Below are 15,834 nucleotides of genomic sequence, written 5' to 3'. Positions count from 1 at the left end.
CCTGCCTGCTCATGCACAGGTCCCGAGATCCTGCCTGCCCATGCACAGGTCCCGAGACCCTGCCTACCCATGAACAGGTCCCGAGACCCTGCCTGCCCATGCACAGGTCCTGAGACCCTGCCTACCCATGCACAGGTCCTGAGACCCTGCCTGCTCATGCACAGGTCCCGAGATCCTGCCTGCCCATGCACAGGTCCCGAGATCCTGCCTGCTCATGCACAGGTCCCGAGATCCTGCCTACCCATGCACACGTTCCGAGACCCTGCCTGCTCATGCACAGGTCCCGAGATCCTGCCTGCCCATGCACAGGTCCCGAGACCCTGCCTACCCATGAACAGGTCCCGAGACCCTGCCTGCCCATGCACAGGTCCTGAGACCCTGCCTGCCCATGCACAGGTCCTGAGACCCTGCCTACCCATGCACAGGTCCCGAGACCCTGCCTGCCCATGCACAGGTCCTGAGACCCTGCCTGCCCATGCACAGGTCCTGAGACCCTGCCTACCCATGCACAGGTCCCGAGACCCTGCCTGCCCATGCACAGGTCCCGAGATCCTGCCTGCCCATGCACAGGTCCCGAGACCCTGCCTACCCATGCACAGGTCCCGAGACCCTGCCTGCCCATGCACAGGTCCTGAGACCCTAGCTGCCCATGCACAGGTCCCGAGACCCTGCCTGCTCATGCACAGGTCCCGAGATCCTGCCTGCCCATGCACAGGTCCCGAGACCCTGCCTACCCATGCACAGGTCCCGAGACCCTGCCTGCCCATGCACAGGTCCTGAGACCCTGCCTGCCCATGCACAGGTCCCGAGACCCTGCCTACCCATGCACAGGTCCCGAGACCCTGCCTGCTCATGCACAGGTCCCGAGATCCTGCCTACCCATGCACAGGTCCCGAGACCCTGCCTACCCATGCACAGGTCCCGAGATCCTGCCTACCCATGCACAGGTCCTGAGACCCTGCCTACCCATGCACAGGTCCCGAGACTCTGCCTGCCCATGCACAGGTCCTGAGACCCTGCCTACCCATGCACAGGTCCTGAGACCCTGCCTGCCCATGCACAGGTCCTGAGACCCTGCCTGCCCATGCACAGGTCCCGAGATCCTGCCTACCCATGCACAGGTCCTGAGACCCTGCCTGCTCATGCACAGGTCCCGAGATCCTGCCTACCCATGCACAGGTCCTGAGACCCTGCCTGCCCATGCACAGGTCCTGAGATCCTGCCTACCCATGCACAGGTCCCGAGACCCTGCCTACCCATGCACAGGTCCCGAGACCCTGCCTGCCCATGCACAGGTCCCGAGACCCTGCCTACCCATGCACAGGTCCCGAGACCCTGCCTGCCCATGCACAGGTCCCGAGATCCTGCCTGCTCATGCACAGGTCCCGAGACCCTGCCTACCCATGCACAGGTCCCGAGACCCTGCCTGCCCATGCACAGGTCCCGAGATCCTGCCTACCCATGCACAGGTCCCGAGACCCTGCCTACCCATGCACAGGTCCCGAGACCCTGCCTGCCCATGCACAGGTCCCGAGACCCTGCCTACCCATGCACAGGTCCCGAGACCCTGCCTGCCCATGCACAGGTCCCGAGATCCTGCCTGCCCATGCACAGGTCCTGAGACCCTGCCTGCCCATGCACAGGTCCTGAGATCCTGCCTGCCCATGCACAGGTCCCTAGACCCTGCCGGCCCATGCACAGGTCCCTAGACCCTGCCTGCCCATGCACAGGTCCCGAGACCCTGCCTGCCCATGCACAGGTCCCGAGACCCTGCCTGCCCATGCACAGGCCCCGAGACCCTGCCTGCCCATGCACAGGTCCTGAGACCCTGCCTGCCCATGCACAGGTCCTGAGACCCTGCCTACCCATGCACAGGTCCTGAGACCCTGCCTGCCCATGCACAGGTCCTGAGACCCTGCCTACCCATGCACAGGTCCCGAGACCCTGCCTGCCCATGCACAGGTCCCGAGACCCTGCCTGCCCATGCACAGGTCCCGAGACCCTGCCTGCCCATGCACAGGTCCCGAGACCATGCCTGCCCATGCACAGGTCCCGAGACCCTGCCTGCCCATGCACAGGTCCCGAGACCCTGCCTGCCCATGCACAGGTCCCGAGACCATGCCTGCCCATGCACAGGTCCTGAGACCCTGCCTGCCCATGCACAGGTCCCGAGATCCTGCCTACCCATGCACAGGTCCCGAGACCCTGCCTGCCCATGCACAGGTCCCGAGACCCTGCCTACCCATGTACAGGTCCTGAGACCCTGCCTTCCCATGCACAGGTCCTGAGATCCTGCCTGCCCATGCACAGGTCCTGAGACCCTGCCTGCCCATGCACAGGTCCTGAGATCCTGCCTGCCCATGCACAGGTCCTGAGATCCTGCCTGCCCATGCACAGGTCCCGAGACCCTGCCGGCCCATCCACAGGTCCCTAGACCCTGCCGGCCCATGCACAGGTCCCTAGACCCTGCCTACCCATGCACAGGTCCTGAGACCCTGCCTGCTCATGCACAGGTCCTGAGACCCTGCCTGCCCATGCACAGGTCCCGAGACCCTGCCTGCCCATGCACAGGTCCTGAGACCCTGCCTGCCCATGCACAGGTCCTGAGACCCTGCCTACCCATGCACAGGTCCTGAGATCCTGCCTGCCCATGCACAGGTCCCGAGACCCTGCCTGCCCATGCACAGGTCCCGAGATCCTGCCTGCCCATGCACAGGTCCTGAGACCCTGCCTGCCCATGCACAGGTCCCGAGACCCTGCCTGCCCATGCACAGGTCCTGAGATCCTGCCTGCCCATGCACAGGTCCTGAGACCCTGCCTACCCATGCACAGGTCCTGAGATCCTGCCTGCCCATGCACAGGTCCTGAGACCCTGCCTGCCCATGCACAGGTCCCGAGATCCTGCCTGCCCATGCACAGGTCCTGAGACCCTGCCTGCCCATGCACAGGTCCCGAGACCCTGCCTGCTCATGCACAGGTCCTGAGACCCTGCCTACCCATGCACAGGTCCCGAGACCCTGCCTGCCCATGCACAGGTCCCGAGACCCTGCCTGCCCATGCACAGGTCCCGAGACCCTGCCTGCCCATGCACAGGTCCCGAGACCCTGCCGGCTCATGCACAGGTCCCTAGACCCTGCCTACCCATGCACAGGTCCCGAGACCCTGCCTGCCCATGCACAGGTCCTGAGACCCTGCCTGCCCATGCACAGGTCCCGAGATCCTGCCTGCCCATGTACAGGTCTTGAGACCCTGCCTGCCCATGCACAGGTCCCGAGACCCTGCCTGCCCATGCACAGGTCTTGAGACCCTGCCTGCCCATGCACAGGTCCCGAGACCCTGCCTGCCCATGCACAGGTCCTGAGATCCTGCCTGCCCATGCACAGGTCCCGAGACCCTGCCGGCCCATGCACAGGTCCCTAGACCCTGCCTACCCATGCACAGGTCCTGAGACCCTGCCTGCCCATGCACAGGCCCCGAGACCCTGCCTGCCCATGCACAGGTCCTGAGACTCTGCCTGCCCATGCACAGGTCCCGAGACCCTGCCTGCCCATGCACAGGCCCCAAGACCCTGCCTGCCCATGCACAGGTCCTGAGACTCTGCCTGCCCATGCACAGGTCCCGAGACCCTGCCTACCCATGTACAGGTCCCGAGACCCTGCCTGCCCATGCACAGGTCCTGAGACCCTGCCTACCCATGCACAGGTCCTGAGACCCTGCCTGCTCATGCACAGGTCCCGAGACCCTGCCTGCTCATGCACAGGTCCCGAGATCCTGCCTGCCCATGCACAGGTCCCGAGACCCTGCCTACCCATGAACAGGTCCCGAGACCCTGCCTGCCCATGCACAGGTCCTGAGACCCTGCCTACCCATGCACAGGTCCTGAGACCCTGCCTGCTCATGCACAGGTCCCGAGATCCTGCCTGCCCATGCACAGGTCCCGAGACCCTGCCTGCCCATGCACAGGTCCCGAGATCCTGCCTGCTCATGCACAGGTCCCGAGATCCTGCCTACCCATGCACACCTTCCGAGACCCTGCCTGCTCATGCACAGGTCCCGAGATCCTGCCTGCCCATGCACAGGTCCCGAGACCCTGCCTACCCATGAACAGGTCCCGAGACCCTGCCTGCCCATGCACAGGTCCTGAGACCCTGCCTGCCCATGCACAGGTCCTGAGACCCTGCCTGCCCAGGCACAGGTCCCGAGACCCTGCCTGCCCATGCACAGGTCCTGAGACCCTGCCTGCCCATGCACAGGTCCTGAGACCCTGCCTACCCATGCACAGGTCCCGAGACCCTGCCTGCCCATGCACAGGTCCCGAGATCCTGCCTGCCCATGCACAGGTCCCGAGACCCTGCCTACCCATGCACAGGTCCCGAGACCCTGCCTGCCCATGCACGGGTCCTGAGACCCTAGCTGCCCATGCACAGGTCCCGAGACCCTGCCTGCTCATGCACAGGTCCCGAGATCCTGCCTGCCCATGCACAGGTCCCGAGACCCTGCCTACCCATGCACAGGTCCCGAGACCCTGCCTGCCCATGCACAGGTCCTGAGACCCTGCCTGCCCATGCACAGGTCCCGAGACCCTGCCTACCCATGCACAGGTCCCGAGACCCTGCCTGCTCATGCACAGGTCCCGAGATCCTGCCTACCCATGCACAGGTCCCGAGACCCTGCCTACCCATGCACAGGTCCCGAGACCCTGCCTGCCCATGCACAGGTCCTGAGACCCTGCCTACCCATGCACAGGTCCTGAGACCCTGCCTGCCCATGCACAGGTCCTGAGACCCTGCCTGCCCATGCACAGGTCCCGAGATCCTGCCTACCCATGCACAGGTCCTGAGACCCTGCCTGCTCATGCACAGGTCCCGAGATCCTGCCTACCCATGCACAGGTCCTGAGACCCTGCCTGCCCATGCACAGGTCCTGAGATCCTGCCTACCCATGCACAGGTCCCGAGACCCTGCCTACCCATGCACAGGTCCCGAGACCCTGCCTGCCCATGCACAGGTCCCGAGACCCTGCCTACCCATGCACAGGTCCCGAGACCCTGCCTGCCCATGCACAGGTCCCGAGATCCTGCCTACCCATGCACAGGTCCTGAGACCCTGCCTGCCCATGCACAGGTCCTGAGATCCTGCCTGCCCATGCACAGGTCCCTAGACCCTGCCGGCCCATGCACAGGTCCCTAGACCCTGCCTGCCCATGCACAGGTCCCGAGACCCTGCCTGCCCATGCACAGGTCCCGAGACCCTGCCTGCCCATGCACAGGCCCCGAGACCCTGCCTGCCCATGCACAGGTCCTGAGACCCTGCCTGCCCATGCACAGGTCCCGAGACCCTGCCTGCCCATGCACAGGTCCCGAGACCCTGCCTGCCCATGCACAGGTCCCGAGACCCTGCCTGCCCATGCACAGGTCCCGAGACCCTGCCTGCCCATGCACAGGTCCCCAGACCCTGCCTGCCCATGCACAGGTCCCGAGACCCTGCCTGCCCATGCACAGGTCCCGAGACCCTGCCTGCCCATGCACAGGTCCCGAGATCCTGCCTACCCATGCACAGGTCCCGAGACCCTGCCTACCCATGCACAGGTCCTGAGACCCTGCCTGCCCATGCACAGGTCCCGAGACCCTGCCTGCCCATGCATAGGTCCCGAGACCCTGCCTGCCCATGCACAGGTCCCGAGATCCTGCCTGCCCATGCACAGGTCCTGAGACCCTGCCTGCCCATGCACAGGTCCTGAGACCCTGCCTGCCCATGCACAGGTCCTGAGATCCTGCCTACCCATGCACAGGTCCCGAGATCCTGCCTACCCATGCACAGGTCCCGAGACCCTGCCTGCCCATGCACAGGTCCTGAGATCCTGCCTGCCCATGCACAGGTCCTGAGATCCTGCCTGCCCATGCACAGGTCCCGAGACCCTGCCTGCCCATGCACAGGTCCTGAGATCCTGCCTGCCCATGCACAGGTCCCGAGACCCTGCCGGCCCATGCACAGGTCCCGAGACCCTGCCTGCCCATGCACAGGTCCCGAGACCCTGCCTGCCCATGGACAGGCCCCAAGACCCTGCCTGCCCATGCACAGGCCCCGAGACCCTGCCTGCCCATGTACAGGTCCTGAGACCCTGCCTGCCCATGCACAGGCCCCAAGACCCTGCCTGCCCATGCACAGGTCCTGAGACTCTGCCTGCCCATGCACAGGTCACGAGACCCTGCCTACCCATGTACAGGTCCTGAGAACCTGCCTGCCCATGCACATGTCCTGAGACCCTGCCTACCCATGCACAGGTCCCGAGACCCTGCCTGCCCATGCACAGGTCCCGAGATCCTGCCTGCCCATGCACAGGTCCCGAGACCCTGCCTACCCATGCACAGGTCCCGAGACCCTGCCTGCCCATGCACAGGTCCTGAGACCCTGCCTACCCATGCACAGGTCCCGAGACCCTGCCTGCTCATGCACAGGTCCCGAGATCCTGCCTACCCATGCACAGGTCCCGAGACCCTGCCTACCCATGCACAGGTCCCGAGACCCTGCCTGCCCATGCACAGGTCCTGAGACCCTGCCTACCCATGCACAGGTCCTGAGACCCTGCCTGCCCATGCACAGGTCCTGAGACCCTGCCTACCCATGTACAGGTCCTGAGACCCTGCCTGCCCATGCACAGGTCCTGAGACCCTGCCTACCCATGCACAGGTCCTGAGACCCTGCCTGCCCATGCACAGGTCCTGAGACCCTGCCTACCCATGCACAGGTCCTGAGACCCTGCCTGCCCATGCACAGGTCCCGAGATCCTGCCTACCCATGCACAGGTCCTGAGACCCTGCCTACCCATGCACAGGTCCCGAGACCCTGCCTGCCCATGCACAGGTCCCGAGATCCTGCCTACCCATGCACAGGTCCCGAGACCCTGCCTGCCCATGCACAGGTCCCGAGACCCTGCCTACCCATGCACAGGTCCCGAGATCCTGCCTACCCATGCACAGGTCCCGAGACCCTGCCTGCCCATGCACAGGTCCCGAGACCCTGCCTGCCCATGCACAGGTCCCGAGACCCTGCCTACCCATGCACAGGTCCCGAGACCCTGCCTGCCCATGCACAGGTCCCGAGACCCTGCCTACCCATGCACAGGTCCCGAGACCCTGCCTGCCCATGCACAGGTCCCGAGATCCTGCCTGCCCATGCACAGGTCCCGAGATCCTGCCTGCCCATGCACAGGTCCCGAGACCCTGCCTGCCCATGCACAGGTCCCGAGATCCTGCCTGCCCATGCACAGGTCCCGAGACCCTGCCTGCCCATGCACAGGTCCCGAGACCCTGCCTGCCCATGCACAGGTCCCGAGATCCTGCCTGCCCATGCACAGGTCCCGAGATCCTGCCTGCCCATGCACAGGTCCCGAGACCCTGCCTGCCCATGCACAGGTCCCGAGACCCTGCCTGCCCATGCACAGGTCCCGAGACCCTGCCTGCCCATGCACAGGTCCCGAGACCCTGCCTGCTCATGCACAGGTCCTGAGATCCTGCCTGCCCATGCACAGGTCCTGAGACCCTGCCTGCCCATGCACAGGTCCTGAGATCCTGCCTGCCCATGCACAGGTCCTGAGATCCTGCCTGCCCATGCACAGGTCCTGAGACCCTGCCTACCCATGCACAGGTCCCGAGACCCTGCCTGCCCATGCACAGGTCCCGAGACCCTGCCTGCCCATGCACAGGTCCCGAGACCCTGCCTGCCCATGCACAGGTCCCGAGACCCTGCCTGCCCATGCACAGGTCCCGAGACCCTGCCTGCCCATGCACAGGTCCCGAGATCCTGCCTGCCCATGCACAGGTCCCGAGACCCTGCCTGCCCATGCACAGGTCCCGAGATCCTGCCTGCCCATGCACAGGTCCCGAGATCCTGCCTGCCCATGCACAGGTCCTGAGATCCTGCCTGCCCATGCACAGGTCCTGAGACCCTGCCTGCCCATGCACAGGTCCTGAGACCCTGCCTGCCCATGCACAGGTCCTGAGACCCTGCCTACCCATGCACAGGTCCTGAGACCCTGCCTGCCCATGTACAGGTCCTGAGACCCTGCCTGCCCATGCACAGGTCCCGAGACTCTGCCTGCCCATGCACAGGTCCTGAGACCCTGCCTGCCCATGCACAGGTCCTGAGATCCTGCCTGCCCAGGCACAGGTCCCTAGACCCTGCCTGCCCATGCACAGGTCCTGAGATCCTGCCTGCCCATGCACAGGTCCTGAGATCCTGCCTGCCCATGCACAGGTCCTGAGACCCTGCCTACCCATGCACAGGTCCTGAGATCCTGCCTGCCCATGCACAGGTCCCGAGATCCTGCCTGCCCATGCACAGGTCCCGAGACCCTGCCGGCCCATGCACAGGTCCCTAGACCCTGCCGGCCCATGCACAGGTCCCGAGACCCTGCCTACCCATGTACAGGTTGTGACGTAGTGGGGGTACCTGGCTGGTTTCTATGCTGCTGGCTCTGGGGGAATCCCCACTGGCTGCCGTGGGTACCACGACCCAGCAAAACAGGATGAGTCACTATGCAAACCAGTGGCCAGACACCCCCCATGGAGAGGAACAAAGGAAGGTGGAATGCTGCCTTGGCTGGGGGGGCAGGGCTGGAAGTTAGTGAGTTGGTGGGTGGCTGTCTGTGAGGATGGATGAGACAGCCTAGGGAGAGGAGCTGGAGTTTAGGGGCCCAGTCTCCCCCATCTCAAGGGGGCCTGAGGCATCCTAGCCCAGTTCCTGTGACCAGATTACATCTGTGCTGCGCTGTGCTGGAGGAGCAATAAACCACCCTCAATTCCACTGGCTGGTACAGTCTGTTTGTGCCATTTCGGGGTGCAGGAGACGGGGAACCCCCAACGCGCCGTCACACTGGTGTCAGAAGTGGGATGCACTGCACCCCGTGGATGAAGCTTCCAGCGGCGAGCGACAAGGCGCGGTAGAAGCAAGAGCCCTGGAGCCAGGCGTGCTGGAGACAGAGCGAAGCGGCGGCGAGCGACAAGGCGCAGTAGAAGCAAGAGCCCTGGAGCCAGGCGTGCTGGAGACAGAGCGAAGCGGTTCCTGGGAATCGTGGGGCTCTGCAGCACTAGACTGGTGAGTCTGCACCGAGGGACCCAGCGGGCAGATGGCCTACGCCCGACTCTTGAAGGCAGAGCTGGTGGAGCTGTGCAGAGAGAGGGGCTTGCCTGTGCGGAAAGCAACCAAGGCCCAGCTGATTGCTCAGTTAGAAGAGAATGACCAGCCACAGGGCCAGGATCTTGTCCCCAGGGGAAGCAGCCAGACCCCCCCTGAGAGTGTGTCAGGCTCAGAGAGGGGGAGGAGCGCTGGAACCCACCGGAGAGATGAGACAGCGTCTCCCGGGAGGCCTGCAAGCCGTAGCCCATCTAGGGCAGGGGCCAGCCCAGCGGAGCTGCGGCGGCTGGAGATCCAGCTGCGGATCAGGGAATTGGAAGTAGAGGACCGAGAGAAGGAGCGCCAGGACCGAGAGAGGCAGCGGCAGCATGAGCTGGCCATGGCAGAGCGGAGAACCGGCGGGGCACCGGCTGCGCCAAGTGCGGATGGGCCCCAGGGTCCCAGGACTGCCAGGCGCTTGGAGAGGCTCGTGGTGGCCCAACTGAAGGACATGGGCGACATAGACGGGTTCCTCAGCTCCTTTGAGAGGGCCTGTGGACTGCAACGGGTTCCCCCAGCTGACTGGCTGCAGGAGCTCATCCCCGCACTGAGCCAGGAGGCGGCCGGAGTGCTCAGTCAGCTGGAGGACCTACAGCCAGGGGATTACAACCGAGTCAAGGAGGCCCTGCTGCACAAGTTCGGGCTGACCCCCGAGATGTACAGGAAGAAGTTCCGGGGGGTACAGAAAGGGCCACGGGAGACCTATGTGGACCTGGCCTCCCGCCTGGCGCAATACTGCCGCAAGTGGGTGTCTGGAGTCGGAGCCCAGACCGCAGAGGAGCTGCTCAAGCTGGTCATGATGGAGCAGTTCTATGAAGCGTGCCCACCCAAACTGAGGCTGTGGCTCAAGGACCGGAGACCAGAGAACCCCCAGGAGGCCGGGAGACTGGCGGATGAGTTCACGGAGAGCCGGTCCGGGTGTGAACGGGAGTCCCGGAGAGAAAGGGAACCGCGCAGAGACCGGATCTCGGCTGAGCGACGGAGGGAGTCAACTACGGGGCGAGACCAAGGAACAGGTCGTCTGCGCCCCAGAGAACCAGCCAGGGCCTGGACAGAGACAGCCCAAAGCCTAACTTGCCAGCGCTGTGGGCAAAAAGGCCACAAGAGGGCTCAGTGCACCAGGTCCCAGGACCGGGGACTTTCCAGGGTTAACTGGCTGGGGCGGGAGGAAGGGCAGGCTGCCCCAGAGGCAGGGGCTGGCAGGCAAACCTCAGCTCAGAGAGAGGGGAAGGATGCTCAGTGCACCTCCCCTGGGAGGTCTGATTCTCAGGAGGCGGATTTTTCCGTGTACCGGGTGGGGGCAGGACGGCCCCTGCGGAGCGAGTGCCTCATACCCCTGGAGGTGGATGGTAGGAAGGTGACGGGCTTCTGGGACACGGGGGCGGAGGTGACTCTGGCCCGATCCGACATAGTGGCCCAGGAGCGGATACTACCCCACGCGCAGCTGACCCTGAAGGGCATAGATGGGTCCCCGTTTAAGGTGCCTGTAGCCCGGGTGCATCTGAAATGGGGGGCGAAGGAAGGCCTCAAGGAAGTGGGGGTGCACCCGCACTTGCCCACCGAGGTGCTGATGGGGAATGACCTAGAGGAGTGGCCCCATGAATCCCAGCGGGCTCTAGTCACTACCTGGAGCCAGAGCCAGCGGGGGGCTGACAACGTGGGTCCAGGGAAGGACTCCTGGCAGCGTCCTCAGGGTCCCATCCCAGTGGACACGGGGTCCAGCCAGGCTGGGACTCCGGACCTAGGCAGAGGTGGGGGACAGGTCCCGATCCCTGCCTCAGCAGCTGAATTCCAGGCTGAGGTGCAGGCAGACCCCTCCTTGCAGAGGCTGAGGGACCAGGCTGGCCTCCGTGCAGCTCGGCCCCGGGGGAGAGGTGGCCAGGAGAGATTCCTGCGGGAGCGTGGGCTCCTGTTCCGTGAGTGGCTCCCCCCCAGGAAGGCGAGGGCATGGGGTGTCCAGCGGCAGCTGGTCGTCCCCCGAAAGTATCGCCTCAAGCTGCTGTATTTGGCCCACGATGTCCCCGTTGGGGGCCACCGGGGGATCCGGAGCACCCGGCTGAGGCTGCTCCAGCACTTCTATTGGCCGGGAATCTTTACAGCCGTGCAGCGGTTCTGCCGGTCCTGTGACTCCTGCCAGAGGGGCGGGAAGGCCCAAGACAGGAAGAAAGCGGCTTGGGGGTCTCTACCCCAGATAGAGGACCCTCTGGGCTTGCTGAGAGAGTTATGGGAGGGGAAGTCCTCCCTGGATGGAGCATCGGGGGTGGAAGCCGCCCTGGCTGTCCAGAGAAGGCTCACTGGGCTCATGGCCCCGGCCCGAGAGACCCCGGCCAGAGATCAAGGCCAGCGGAAGGGTGGGTGTGACCCCCGAGGACAGGCCTGGGCCAGTCGCCCTGGAGCGGGGCGGCGAGTGGACAGAGGGAAGCCAGCTCATGTGGGGCCTTGCCACGGCTGGCCCGAGTCAAGGGGAGCACCCATGTCCCCGGGGCGGGTTCCCACGCAGAGGACCCGAACTTCCCTAGGTCACGAGCGGAGTGACCCTGCTCAGTTCGCTCTCGGAGGGGGGAGAACTGTGACGTAGTGGGGGTACCTGGCTGGTTTCTATGCTGCTGGCTCTGGGGGAATCCCCACTGGCTGCCGTGGGTACCACGACCCAGCAAAACAGGATGAGTCACTATGCAAACCAGTGGCCAGACACCCCCCATGGAGAGGAACAAAGGAAGGTGGAATGCTGCCTTGGCTGGGGGGGCAGGGCTGGAAGTTAGTGAGTTGGTGGGTGGCTGTCTGTGAGGATGGATGAGACAGCCTAGGGAGAGGAGCTGGAGTTTAGGGGCCCAGTCTCCCCCATCTCAAGGGGGCCTGAGGCATCCTAGCCCAGTTCCTGTGACCAGATTACATCTGTGCTGCGCTGTGCTGGAGGAGCAATAAACCACCCTCAATTCCACTGGCTGGTACAGTCTGTTTGTGCCATTTCGGGGTGCAGGAGACGGGGAACCCCCAACGCGCCGTCACACAGGTCCCGAGACCCTGCCTACCCATGCACAGGTCCCGAGACCCGCCTACCCATGCACAGGTCCCGAGACCCTGCCTACCCATGCACAGGTCCCGAGACCCTGCCTGCCCATGCACAGGCCCCGAGACCCTGCCTACCCATGCACAGGTCCTGAGATCCTGCCTGCCCATGCACAGGTCCTGAGATCCTGCCTGCCCATGCACAGGTCCCTAGACCCTGCCTGCCCATGCACAGGTCCCTAGACCCTGCCTACCCATGCACAGGTCCCGAGACCCTGCCTGCCCATGCACAGGTCCCGAGACCCTGCCTGCCCATGCACAGGTCCTGAGACCCTGCCTACCCATGCACAGGTCCTGAGACCCTGCCTGCCCATGTACAGGTCCTGAGACCCTGCCTGCCCATGCACAGGTCCCGAGACCCTGCCTACCCATGCACAGGTCCTGAGACCCTGCCTGCCCATGCACAGGTCCCGAGACCCTGCCTGCCCATGTACAGGTCCCGAGACCCTGCCTACCCATGCACAGGTCCTGAGACCCTGCCTGCCCATGTACAGGTCCTGAGACCCTGCCTGCCCATGCACAGGTCCCGAGACCCTGCCTGCCCATGCACAGGTCCTGCGACCCTGCCTGCCCATGCACAGGTCCTGAGACCCTGCCTGCCCATGCACAGGTCCTGAGACCCTGCCTGCCCATGCACAGGTCCTGAGACCCTGCCTGCCCATGCACAGGTCCCGAGACCCTGCCTGCCCATGCACAGGTCCCGAGACCCTGCCTGCCCATGCACAGGTCCTGAGACCCTGCCTGCCCATGCACAGGTCCTGAGATCCTGCCTGCCCATGCACAGGTCCTTAGACCCTGCCGGCCCATGCACAGGTCCTGAGACCCTGCCTGCCCATGTACAGGTCCCGAGACCCTGCCTGCCCATGTACAGGTCCTGAGACCCTGCCTGCCCATGCACAGGTCCCGAGACCCTGCCTGCCCATGCACAGGTCCTGAGACCCTGCCTGCCCATGCACAGGTCCCGAGACCTTTTGGCTCCAGCCAGGGCCCAACATCCCATTTCGATGGCTCCATCTCCTGTCAAAACTGGAACATGGGTCCCGTGACCGGGTCCCCTCCCTCGGTCTGGTGCGGGGTGCAGTCACCCGTCTCTAATCCAATTACTTCTATCTCTGTGTGTCGAATCCGACCACATTTCTCTTTTTTCTTGGTTGGGGGGGTGGGGAAGGAAGGGGGGCCCGGGCCTGCCCTCACTCACGGGCCCCAGCCCTGGGCCTAAGGACAGAGACTGCGCTCCAGTCTCGGTCCGGCTGGCGGGGTCGTGCCCCTAAATGCACCAGCCCACGGGCTACTTCACCGCCCTGCCCTGGGCTGCTTCCTTCCTCCCCCACTTTGTCCTCGGGATGCCCTTTACTCACAGGGTCGGCTCCCCCCCCGGGAGGTTGTCCCAAGTGCGCCCAGGTCTCCCCCCCACTCGAGGAAGCCTGGTCCTCTCTGTGTCCCCCCCATCTCCAGCGGCTGGCGGGCTGGTAAAGTCACCGCCGACCCGGGAGGGGTTTACACGCCCCGCCCCCCTGACGTCTGCCGCGGCGCGTCCTTGTGCCTTCTCTGACCGGCGGGGCTGGGGCGGACTCCGCTGCGCCACGGCCTTCCCCCAGCTGAGCCGCGGGGTCGCTCCGCCGGTATCCGCTCTGCTGCCTCTCTGCAAGGGCGCAGAGTCCCGGATGTCGGGTGAGGGGTCTCGGCACCCCGTCACAGGGCCCCACCTCGATCACCTCCTTATAGAGCCCCTCCCACCCCATATCCCCTGAGTCCTCCCACCCCGCCTGGGCTTGCCTACAATTTCCAGACCCAGATGCTGCCCCCCGGCCAAAATTTGGCCCCCAAATCTGGTATTTTTGTTTTGATTTTGGTTGGAAATCAGTTTTCTCTTTTTAATATTTTTTCCAAAGGAAAGCCGATGTGTTCACTGAAAGCTAGTTTCCGTGAGAGCTTCTATTTAGTCAAAACCCCGTTTTCCATTCCAAAAAACTGTGGACGGAAACTTTCCAATCCATCCTCGTCTAGAGCAGTGCCGTCCTTGAAGGCGTGTACACGGTGCGATCAGGTGCGAGCTAACGGGGAGGGGAGCCGCAAGCCGCGAGAGGGGCCTTGCTTGGCAGGCGTTCCAGTGCATGGTGGAACGAACGTTTCTCTGAAGAGGGGCGTTTCCGCATCGATCCCTTTGATGTCTCCGGGAGCGCGTGGCTCATGGAGGCAGCGCCTCTCCACGGGTGCAGCCAGGATGGAAAAGAAGCCGGAAGCTCATTCCTCCGTCTCCCCTGGGAGGAGGGGGCGAGGGGCACAAGGCCGGGTGGTGGGACACCTCGTGGCTGTGAATGAATAAAGTCCAGGGCTTGGGGGTGGCCCTGCCCCAGTGGGGACCTTTGCCAGATGCAGCCAGGCTGGAAATCAGGAAAGCGTCGCCAGTGAGCGTAGCTCAGCGCTCAGCCGGGTACCTGGCCCTGCGGGGCTGCCATCCGTGGAGGGGCCAAGAACAGGCTGGACAACCCCCTACTGGGGATGGCCCAGGGCTACTCGGCAGTGCCCCCTTGTAGGGCCTGGGCCAGCAGGCCCCCAGCCCTACGCGGCTGTGATACAAGGGGGCACCCTCACCTCCCTAGTCCTCCACCCCCTCCTAGGCTCAACAGGAGGGTCTGCTCCTGCCCCACCTCCTGCCTTTCCAGGCTGCCCCCTGGAGACTCCTGGTGGGATATAGCCCCCTGCCCAGCCTGCCCCTCCCTGAGGGCTCCCGGAGGCGCGTGGGCCTTGCTAGCTCTGCTGTACCGTGGGGTGACTGAGGCAGCCAGGGAGTCTGGCCCCAGGCCACAGAAAGAGCCAGTGGCCAGGGCCAGAATTCAAGGCTCGGGGAGAGCGGTGCCCTCGGTGCCCACGTTCAGTGGCAGGCCTGGCACCCAACGGGCGACACTCGGCTGCAGGCCGGGCCCGGCCCCACGCCAGGAAGCGTTGGGATGTTCCAGCCCCGACCCTGGGGAGACTGACCCCAGCCTTGGCCTCAAAGGCCAGGCACTGGGAGTTCGTGAGAGGAGGGGGATGCAGGGAGCTCTCTGCTGTCCAGCCACATGCTTCCCACACGTGTGGCACACAGGAAGAGCCGGGCGCAGACACTGCCGAGCTGGAGAGCGGGCCGGTGGGCGAGGGCGCTCCCTCCAACGTGGGCTCAGGCAGTTGCAAGCGGTTGGTGCTGCCAGCAGACAGGGCTGGGTTTTATTGTGGTTCAGGAAAGCGAGATCATTCCTCCCTCTGTCCCCGTCCCCCCCACAGCCTCTTCCCCTGCTGTCCTGACACAGGGGCACAGGGGCTGCAAGGACAAGTACATCACATGCCGTAGCTCCCATGGTCTGGACCTACGCACCTACTGTCATTTGCCTTAGTGGCCAGAGCTAGGAACCGCCAGGACTGGGCATCTGGTGCAAACAATCCCCAGGCAGAAGGGACTTTGTTCAGACCCCTTCTGAACTGGGAGGGACATCGAGAGTCATCAAGCAGGACCAAGCACCGTCTAGGCCAGTGTTTCTTAAACCACGTTCCGTGGACAACTCGCAGGTTTGCCGCCACCTCTTCGTTGGTTTTGTCTTTTTTGTCCGACAAC

Source organism: Pelodiscus sinensis, chromosome 29 (assembly GCF_052426305.1).
Source record: "Pelodiscus sinensis isolate ZL-2025 chromosome 29, ASM5242630v1, whole genome shotgun sequence".
NCBI lineage: Eukaryota > Metazoa > Chordata > Testudines > Trionychidae > Pelodiscus > Pelodiscus sinensis.
Note: the sequence above shows the minus strand (reverse complement) of the source record.